Source organism: Siphateles boraxobius, unplaced genomic scaffold, assembly GCF_051911475.1.
Source record: "Siphateles boraxobius isolate OS27281-9 unplaced genomic scaffold, OSU_SipBor_1 130, whole genome shotgun sequence".
Taxonomy (NCBI): Eukaryota; Metazoa; Chordata; class Actinopteri; order Cypriniformes; family Leuciscidae; genus Siphateles; species Siphateles boraxobius.
In genome coordinates, this window is record NW_027508734.1 from 47,455,261 (window position 1) to 47,466,131 (window position 10,871).

Sequence of the window (10,871 nt, forward strand, 5' to 3'; positions counted from 1 at the left end):
TGGGTGTCTGAGCGGTTGTTGTCTGAAATCTTCAGGTACATAATCTGTAGAATATATTTAAACATATACAGTACAGCCGAAGATATACATTAGTAGAGAGAGATTTTTCTGTACCAACAGATGAGAGTACACAGCTGCAAGCAATGATTTTTGGGGTTCAAGCTCTTTACGACCTTTATTGTGTAAGGCCGTCTAACTCGATCCAATGGCGGTATTCGAATTAGCGGTGAAGGTCTCTGCGTGTTACTGTCTTTTCTCGTGGCAAAGTATTTTTGGTTAAATGCAATACATTTTATCTTATGTATTAACTCGTTTCATCTGACTCCATAAAATGAAAAGGTTTTTCAATGATATCTGTGCATCATTAAATATACGTTAATGTTTGACTATTCCTTTTAACTCCAATGAAAATAAAGTCAAAGTCTGTTAGAATAATCAAATATAACAATTTATTATGTCAGGTAAATGTATTATTACAATTCCATAATCAATTGAAAGATAATCAATGCAAACCATCAAATGTTCTAGAACAAAGGGGAAAAAGTTTACCCGACAAGAAATGCGTGAGGCTGAGAGTCTCGCAACTCTCAGCCTCACGGGCCGATCTCAGATATAGAAAAGGCCCTGAGCTCTCACTGCGTTTCATTATATACCCAGACCTCATTTCAAATCTAAACATCATTCACAGTGGAAATTTACCTGTAAGTCACCATTTGCTAGCAGTGGAAAATTAGCATTCAGTCAAATGGTCGAAGGTGTTAACTCAAAGACACACCCTCCAGTATTGGAGGGTGTGGAAGATATTTCTAAACTTCCTAAGAACTTTATTACCTTTTGGGTTTAATTCTTTGGGAATGAGACATTTGTACCAGTCGTACTGTGACATTTAAAATAATACTAAACATGAAAATACTCTGTGATAATCATTCACATTAAAACTACATTTTCTTGGGTGCATTCAGGTGGGGGTGAGGGGAGATGTAGATGAAGTTGGTTCGGAGGTGAGACTTTCGTCTCAATGGTGCATGAAGGCCAGTTCAAATGGTAATCTCCAGAGAGGTCCTTTTGTCCTCTCAGTGTCTGGTCACCCCCGAAACAGACTGTCTGGAATTTCCTAATTTATCAATTCTTACAGTTCCCTCCTTGACTCCGTGGGTCAAATTGAAATGAGCTCCTATGGAGTCACTTATAAACATCTGTTGTAATCCTTGAGATGTCACTGAAAAATTGTCTTTTCAATGTTAGTATCTGTAGAAGCTTGCAGATGACTGTGTTCACCTGCAGAACGCCTGGTCTCACCAGGTGTATGTAGCTTGAGCTAGCAGGTGGATGAATGCGTTCAGGTTTTCTTCTTGCGTTTCAGCCTAGAATGTGAGCAAAGTTCATAAAGTCAATCTGGACCTTTGTGACTTGTTCAGTCGACGTGTCATTCCTTCATAGAGAAACTTCTGCTTCTCTGGCACCTTTCCCATGACGATAATCTGACCCTCTTGACCAATCCTGTCACCTCCAGCAGTGCGGTTGTCTGGGCAGACCTCAATGGATGAAGGCGTTCTCCTTGGTTCCACACTGCCTCGTATGAGACACCTGAAAATCGTCTTAAATGTCCACTTCACGATTGAGCACTTATGAACTTGAAGCCATGAGGAAATGCATACGAACACATAATGCAACAAAACAAAATCATGTCATGTTCAATGTAAAATACCATGTTCTTGTCAGCAAGTGCGAATGGTACATCTGTCTCATATGTTTCTGAAGGTCCTGAATGGTAAGGATGTCTCATATTAAATATCCAATTCTTAAATATATATATTTTTTGGTCTGAATTATATAAAGAAAATGCAGCAAGAGGTCAGTGTAATCAAAGCAATCAAATAGATTCTATGGATCAAGAAGTCATGTAATAACAACAATACTATTCAATAAATGCATATGTATATAATAATCAGTGTTTGTTCAGGAATCTTCCAATGCCAGCCACTTATGCAAATCTAAGAAGTGACTTGGAACATGCTTAAATGTATTCAGGGATGGAGATTGTTCATTCCTTGCAACAGGTGTGAGAGTGTGTGTTTGTGTGAGGGTGTGTGTGTGTGTGTCTGTGTGTGAGTGTGAGAGTTTGTGTGAGAGAAAGAGAGAGAGCGAGAGAGAGTGTGTGTGTGTGTGTGTGTGTTTGTGTGTGTGTGTTGTTGGCTAAGTCACAGTCAATGACAGGGTTGAATTGTATGCATTGCACTGATTTGTGACTGTAGCCATTAATATGTATATTCCAGTGTTTTCCCATGAGTTGGCAGAGTGTTGTGAATCGCGTATGCTATGTCATGGGATCAGCTTTCCCATCCTATGTGTGTGAAGCTATCCGGATCTGTTAATGTGAATATGTACAATAGGTCTTTAGTGAGGTGATCTTATGATGTATAGTGTTCAGCCTGGATAGATTTGATCTATTCCAGGTGATGGTGATGTGAGGGTGTAGTGATGGAGGAGTGTGTTCAGTGTTCATGTCTAGGAGATGGGTGGAATCTAATCTATAATAATTGTGTTGTAAATTTAGTTCCAGTTCTATACTGGGAGGCCATGCTTATATAGTGGTGTGCTATTGTGTGATGTTAATGGCCTCTTGAAGTGTCTTTTCACCCATCTCCCGAGTCTTAGGTTATGTTCTAACAATCCCGCTGTCCTGGCTCTGATGCAGGTTGGGTCCGGCCCATCCTGGCATCCGTCCTTCAAGGAATTGCAGTAATACACCTGAGACAGAAACAAATGCAGAGAGAACCACAGTTAATTCTGATGTTTTCAACAGTTTCAAATTCAGACATGTGGAATTCTTCTCCTTGCTCCATTATCATGTCCATTCAGTGCAGTACGTGACACCTAAAAGCTGCTCTTGAAGTGGAGCCTTCACAGTCTGCTGTGTCATGAGCATTAGAGCTCCCAGTTCTGCTGGGGAAATATTCTGGATTAACCAGAGTTTTTCAGACTCATATTTTTATAAAATCAAATGGGTCGATGCCCATGGCTTTATTTCAAAGTTGCTCTCTTTACAGTCAGATCTGTGGGCAGAAATTAGTTCACCTGTTTCGGCGCTGCCCGCTCAGCATTTGCTTTTCTGTGGTGTCATTCACACGTGTGCAGATCTCTTCTGACATGCAAAAGGCTGTGATGCTTCTGTTCACACCCTCCTTGTAAATTTAGTTCTCTGATCAGATTCAATTTTAGTTGGTGCGTCCCAGTCAAGGATGATTTGGTTTGCTATTACCTGTGCCACACTTCTGGTTGTGTTTTTGTAAAGGCAAAAAATAAAAGCACATCCCCTCCCTTTTTGGCACTGGGTAGCAGGCCAATGAAATCGAATTGAAAGGATTAATGTCACACTTCTCCAATTAATGCCCTGCTTGGCGATTACAATATAATGTATATTATAATTTATACAATTATATTATATAAATTAGGAATATAAATTAAATTATATTGTTTCTGGTCTCTAAAGAGTCTCTGGAACAACTTAGTTGTCAAAGTGTCAAAGCTGTACTGGTCAGTGCATTGTAGGCTATGTACAACAACGGCCAGGCTGATAGCCAATGAGGAATTCTGTTGTTGTTAACACCCAATGACCGCAAGCACATGCTAAACACATGGTCAAATCTCTGCTCATTCTCATGTCAATACATTTGAATATGAAAAGGTTTCTTGGCTCAGGGCTGATTAGAAGCACATTCGCGGTTTCTGATGTAGATTTCAAATGCCTGTTCGTTTAATTTAGTCTTTTTAAAGACTACATAAAGGCAACGTGGCCATTTTAACGTTTGATTATTCTATTTACTCTATTTTATATTTTCCCCGTTTTTAGATTAGGAAACTATGTCGCTTAGAGGTCCTCACGTTTTCTGTCTTAACGTTGGTCTCACGATCACAATCCGATCAGTTTCATCACAGAACAGAGGTAATTGGCTATATACCTGAGATTTGCCGTATTCACACGTACACAATCAAAGGTACTTTCATAGCCCCCATGGAATTGCATCTGTCTGAATTTAATTTAGTCACTTTACCTCAGTAGAGGTTTTGGCCACCATTAAAGACACTAGTCGACCAACTTCACTTCTCTTATAATGGCTTTGGAATGGCCAAGCCCGTGGTGTCCCACGTCACACTTATCTGAAATAACGCTAAACCAAAATAGACAAAGCAGACGCACCCGAATCTAGGTCGGTCAAACAGCATTTCGCTCTTCTAGACGGAAATAACTCGTCTTTGCAAACCAAGTACACTTGAACCTGTGTAGAATATTGGTCGTCACCAATCTGATCCAAAAATTGCGGTAACATACGAATCCGTTTCTAATTGGGAAAATAATTGTAGAGCAATTCAGAATTAATTCAAACGTAACCCTTTATAAATGTAGGCGAAAAACAGCTCCCATAGAATGGAGAGGTAAAGTATGCGTTCTCTAAAGCTTGTTGTTTCTCTTTTGTAGATTTCAAATGCACTGTGAAAACACATTGTAACCACATGGCAATCCTATGCTCCTGTATAAGGAGGCAAACAAATTTCTCATAGACACGTTTACACAGTTTACACAAGATACATGGCCTAGAATGCATGGCATCTACAGCCTTAACCTAAGTGCTACATCCAACACTTACAGTTAAGCAATCATGTGTTTCAAAGAATAAACTTAACTAGCCTATGTGCACATATAGTAGCACAAACAACCATAAAGTGTGTTGTATGAGCACAATGTGTTAAGTACAATTACAAATCCAAAAATAAAAACTAAGCTTTTTAGTCCCATATCCTGTTAATCATCTTTGGGAGACACATGGTCATAGCATTTAGCTTAGCTTTGGAATCTGACGCATGGTCATAGCATTTAGCTTAGCCTTGAAATCTAAATTTTAACCTGTGATCATAATGTAATCCTGTTTTTTCCCAAATTTGCTTTTCATAAACAAATGCATCGACTTGCCTATTTATATAAAATCACATGGTCCTTTTGGAATTTCCTAATTTATCAATTCTTACAATTGCTTCTATTCTGTTTTGGTCTAAGCCAACCCGAGATGTATGGCTGACACCAGAACACATCCATGATGGAGAATTCACAAACACACAGACATGAAAGGGTTAAACTATAATACTTAATACACACCAAGCATATTTTTACACACACACACATACTTACACACACACAGGGTGCTTCTCAATTCTTATTTGTGCATCCTCGTTTCCTTTCCTCACATCTCAGCTCCACCCCTGTAGGATGCGAGGGAAGGCTGCAAGGGAAGAAAATGAGGACGGAGGAATCGAATGAAAGCTTATAGGATGGGTCATAGGATGGAGGAGCGAGAAGACGAGGAGGGATATTGAGTTTATTGTAGATTATATATATATATATATAAATATATATATATATATATATATATATATATATATATTTGAAATAAATGATAGATAGCAAAATGCTTATCTGAACTGTTCTTTATAATACCATTTTTAGTTTTAACATTATTCATAACATGGAATAATTATAAAAAAATATACCTCAGTACAAATGAAGTGGTAATGTGCAATAATCTATCTGTGTTACAAATTTCATAAACTTTTTACCATACGGTTCTATGGGCTGCAATAGAGTCAAGATTAAGAAGAGAAGAAAAACACTTACAGGCAATCACCTTTGGTGCATGGCTCTTACTACTAATAATAATTATATAATCCTTACAATTACAATAGTGTTTCAGTGCCTTTACCTTTAGGAATTTTTAAGGCCAGACAAATTACAAAAGTAATTTGGTGATGTCAATTTGTAAAGAAAGACTACACGCCTGTGCACATATATACTCAAAAGTGTACACCTATAGACCAAACACATAATATTCATGTGCACGGTGTCAGCGCTTTCACAGATTCACATTTTTTGAAGTTTATACTGAGATAATAGCTAGGGCTGCACGTTTTCAAGTTTTTCATTAACCGTTAACCCTTTGCGGTTAATACTCGGTTAACCATAGTGTACGCGCCGCAACCCCGAGATACAGACACACGAGAAAGGGGTAGTTCATTTTTAACACCTTTAATAACTGCACAAAACATCTTTAACTTTTAGGTGGCAAAATATTGTTTTAGGCTACCTAATTCTGTGAATTACACTGCACAAACCAAAAGTACTACTGCCGAATGAAGAAGGGTCAGTTCTCCGAGCCCGTTCTCATCCTTTGGCGGCATATGTGACGCCATATGACAAAACGGCGAAATACTACGCACATGGCACCCTTTAGCGTGAATATAACACGCGAACCCAAGGCGTCATAAAGTTGACTGGCATCCTTTAGCGTGAATGAGACGCAGACCCTACCCCACACCTAAACCTACCCATCACAGTGCGTGTTATATTGACGATAAAGGGTGCCATGTGCGTAGTATTTCGCCGTTTTGTCATATGGCGTCACATATGACGCCAAAGGATGAGAATGCGTTAGGAGCCCTCCCCAGAACATAAAATATTCATTTTTTTTTTTTTATCCGTGTTCGCATTTAGCCTATATGGAACAAACAATTGGACGTGGCAGTTCTGGAAGCGGCACTAAAACTTTCACAGAGACCTCAAACAGAATGCACAAAGCCTTTCTTTAAAGTGAATTTCGTTTTGTATTAATTGTATCTTAATTTTAATCAATGTTTCATCAACCAATTACCTGGAAATAAGTAAATATAGCAGACATTAGATAATACGGAGCCGCCGGCGCGTGAACTGGAGCTGTGAACATAAACGAATTCCGAAACTCAGCGTAGGCTATAAGGTAGCCTAGTTGTCTCACAGACCTGATAAATAAATCTATATTGAAATGTCTACTTTTAAACACAACAATTCAAAACGAAAGAAAACAGACTGCTCTCTGCTTATGTAATCCGTATGAAAAGTGCATTTCTCTCTGGCGCGTTCACTGCGAAGATCGCGAATCAGCATTGTCAACTTCATCTTTCCAGCTGAGTGAGCCTGGAAACAATTAAAATGTCTCCTTGCTATATTTGACATATTCATAATCATTACTTTTGCCTGTTCTTTTTGACAGCTTTTAGGTTATTGGCAGCGCAACCCAGGCTACATTACATGAACGCGTCAGCACCGAAAACATGGAGATGGAGATTTTTTTTAAATAATCGCACAACCTATTTGATATTCCAATTAAATAGGCTACTCAGTTAGGCTACTCATCCCAACCAACTATTAAAAAATGTTTACTTGTAAGCGGTCTTTTTACATGTTAGTTTTTTTCTGTGAGCGGGAATTGAAAACCAGGAGTGGACTATTAGCGAAGTGATTACAGAATGCTTAAGAGTGGAGAGAGGAACGTGCTTTCGCTCCAATCCAGGCTTTGATCACATCCCCCTCAGCAAGGTGAATACACCTCGTCTTTCCTTAATTTAAGACTTATTCAAACTAAAATTAAGACATTACACTATTTGAGAAATGAAAGCCTATTTACGGCCTTAAAATTATGAAAAGTGAACTTCTTGTGGACAATTCAAATGTCTGGGAGCGCTCTGGCGGTGCAAAAATGTATTACAACTAAATTCAATGCACGCCATTGACGCCACTTAACCGAGCAAAATGTTTCACTCGGTTACGCAATTTTTAACGGTTAATCGGTTAACCATGGACACCCCTAAAACTAACATTTTTCAAAATTTTCCACTGCTTGCACCTTGGAACCTATTTCAAGGTCTGCGTTCTCGAGCACCAAACACATCGCATTGAGTGTCTTCTGTTAGAACAGTGTCATGTAAGCGTGTAAAGCTGCTGTGGAACATCTGTATAGTTCAAAGTGCTGTATAAACGAAAGTGACTAGACTTGACTATGTGCTTGAACCATTAACAAACATTTAAACAAGTCCTACCTTTCTTGAATAACCATCTATTCCACCGAAGATTACCATGTTGTACCTGATAAAAATTAAAAACACATGGCCGGTGGTTATAAGTGTCAAGTTTTCACTATAATTTCATACAGGCCAAGTCAGATGACAAAAAAAAAATGATGGTTGAGAAACAGGAAATAAAAAATCTGAGCATTAATGATGACTATTTAGTTGTGTTATTTTAGAAATGTTAATTAATACCAAGCTTGCAGACATACCTGATGAGTTTATGGTTGGTGTCTATGTGCACCAGGTACTTGGGGTAAGGAACACTATATCGTCTCCGAGCAATACATCTCAAGTTGGTCATCCTGGAGAGAACACCAACACTGTCCACACGATGCATGGATGCACACACCCTATCCCACTGTGCCAGTAGAGTCCCTCGAACCATACGATATCCTGCGTCTGGCATGGAGGTCTTAATCTCTGTGACAATGGCATCAAGTTCTCACACGTGCTGTACAAAGCTCTCACAGATAAGTTGTTTTCATTCATCCTGAACAGTGTTGCACGAGACACACCAAGTAAATTTGCAATAGACTGGGTTGGAAGCCCTAGTTCTATTAGATGGGTAAGGTTGATCGTAGAAATTGAAATTCTTGGACGTCCACGTCCCTGTCCTGGTTCCAGCTCCATTGTTACAGATACCTGCTCCAAAGCCTCCATATCCCTCAGACGCTGTATAAGGTAGCTCAGATTTGTAAGAGCTACCATTACATCCTCTGACATATGTACCATTTCAGCAAGGGCACTAATAAATACTAGTTCCTGTCTGCAAATAAACTCAAGGTAGTCAACGTTCAGTGGCTGTCTATCCAAGACATGAACTAAACGATCATGAAGTAGCTGAAGAATATACTGCTTTAGATATTCCTAAATTATAAGAAGAGAAAGATGCATTTCAATGTACAATATATTTACACGTTAAACAAAGTTTCTAAATATCTGATATTGTTTATCTTGATCGAACTACATTGCTTCAACCACTACGTGGTTTCATGTTTTGAAATGTATTGTAAAAGCAAGTACACACTGACCTAACAGACATCAATTTATAAAACAAGGTTATTTAGAATTATAATTTCACAACACTCAAAATGTTACTTTTGTCTTTACAGGTCTTTCTTTTTACTATCCTGATTGCAGTTTAATTTATAATTACTGTAACTGTCCTGTTACAACTGTATTTTTTTTTACTTTTAACTTAAGTTAACTATTAAAACTGTCTAGATTGAATGTGTAAACGATAAAATGTGTAAACTCAGACTTTTATGACATAAACTAAACTCTTACCCGTGCTTCCCGTTCTTCGTTCGCCATGCTGGATTACTGATGTAAAGGCTTAATTTCCGTTCTAACTAATCCATATTGCGCAAAAGGTGCGCAGAATCGTGCTCCTTGAATGCACTCTCAGTGCCTTATGGCATATGATTGGTTGAATGGTAAGCTCACATCTGATTGGCTAAAGAGTACGACGGACCCACGTGGGAAGAGAGCTCTGCCAGGAAAGTCTCAAACACACACACACACACACACACAAATCGGAGGGGATTCGTACGTAAAGGACGATTTGTACATTCAGACACTCGTACATTTTAAACATTCAAAGGTTTTTGTGAACAGTTGTATATCTACGAATTGTGTTTTGCATTTGTGAAATGTATTTCTATGAATATATAATTTTATTTTGCGCATGTGAATTGCTTTTTGTGAATGTATTTTTTTTTCACGCACGTGAATTTTTTTCTGTGTACGTGAATTAGGTTTCATGCATGTGAACTTGTCTACGCATGTGTGAATCGTGTTTCTTGAGTGAATTATATTTGAGACTATTCTGCTTCCATAGAATCTGGCCGAACTGGTACGTTTGTACCAGCAAGTTTATGATCCTTCTATACACCGAGAAATTTGCATTGATGGGCGACCATAAAAGGAAAGCCTCTCATTTTGTGAATAGGAACACATTTGCATTAAGCACCCAGATTGCACTTGTCTAAAGTAGCCTAACTGCTTACATTTACAAAATAAGCCTACAATATCAGAAGTAAGCCCTACTGATGAAATTAAGGTTTAAACACTCTTCAATAAGGCTTCAGTTGTTTAACTAGTTTACATGCAGTGAAAGTACAATAACCTACTGCATTTATTACTCTGTAGCACCAACCAGTTGATCACGTCGGCCATTCGATTAAATTGCTGGATTCTAATTTGCAGACACAGCTCCTATCTTTATGGACTGTGACAAAAAGCAGATGTAATGAGACTTTTAATTAAGTTAATGATTCTCTAACAATGAAACAAAGAAATGGTCTGTCGTATTGACATGTGACAGGCGCCCCCTCCCTTTGTCGTGGCACATCCCAAACAAACGAACATTGTACTCCGTGTTAAACTCATAAACTCAAAAAAGACGCACACACACATAATTCCCCGGAGGAAACTGTCATGATTCTGCCATCATGTCCTTGATTTTTCCTAGTCTTGTGGCAGGATCATGACAGACCCATGTTTTGTGTACAAGCGCATGGTCTGTTGTTTGGACCATATGCTTGTGTTGTCTCGTTATGTAACTCCGCCCCCTTGTTTCCCTCGTCTTGTCACTATTGTCTAGTCAGTTTCACATGTCCTCGTCATTAGTGTTCCCTATTTAATTCCCTTGTGTTTGCGCTCTTGTCCCGGTTCATTGTTGGATGTTGTTTCATACTTTGTAATCACCCTTGTGAGTATCCTGTAAGAGTTTTGTCTAAGAGCTGTTTAGTCTTGTATCTGCTGTGAGTTTATTGTCTAGTTTACTGTTCAGTCTTAGTCTAGTGTTGTTAGTCTTTATTTTCCCTACCAGTGTTGTTTGCCCCCTCGTGGGTTTTGTTTTTCTCTGTTTTCTGTTCATAATAAACTTTGTGTCACTGCATCCTGTCTGCGCTTGGGTTCACCTTCATCCATAT

General features: G+C 38.7%; 1 long non-coding RNA gene across 1 annotated transcript; it reads right to left on the reverse strand.

Moving 5' to 3' along the window:
• Positions 1 to 429: 429 nt before the first annotated feature.
• LOC143736676 (uncharacterized) lies at positions 430 to 9,260 on the reverse strand. The gene is made up of 5 exons (XR_013203552.1): positions 9,223 to 9,260; positions 8,145 to 8,802; positions 7,906 to 7,951; positions 5,189 to 5,279; positions 430 to 2,751 (listed from the first exon to the last, which is right to left on the reverse strand). It is a non-coding gene; the product is annotated as an uncharacterized LOC143736676 (long non-coding RNA).
• Positions 9,261 to 10,871: the final 1,611 nt, after the last annotated feature.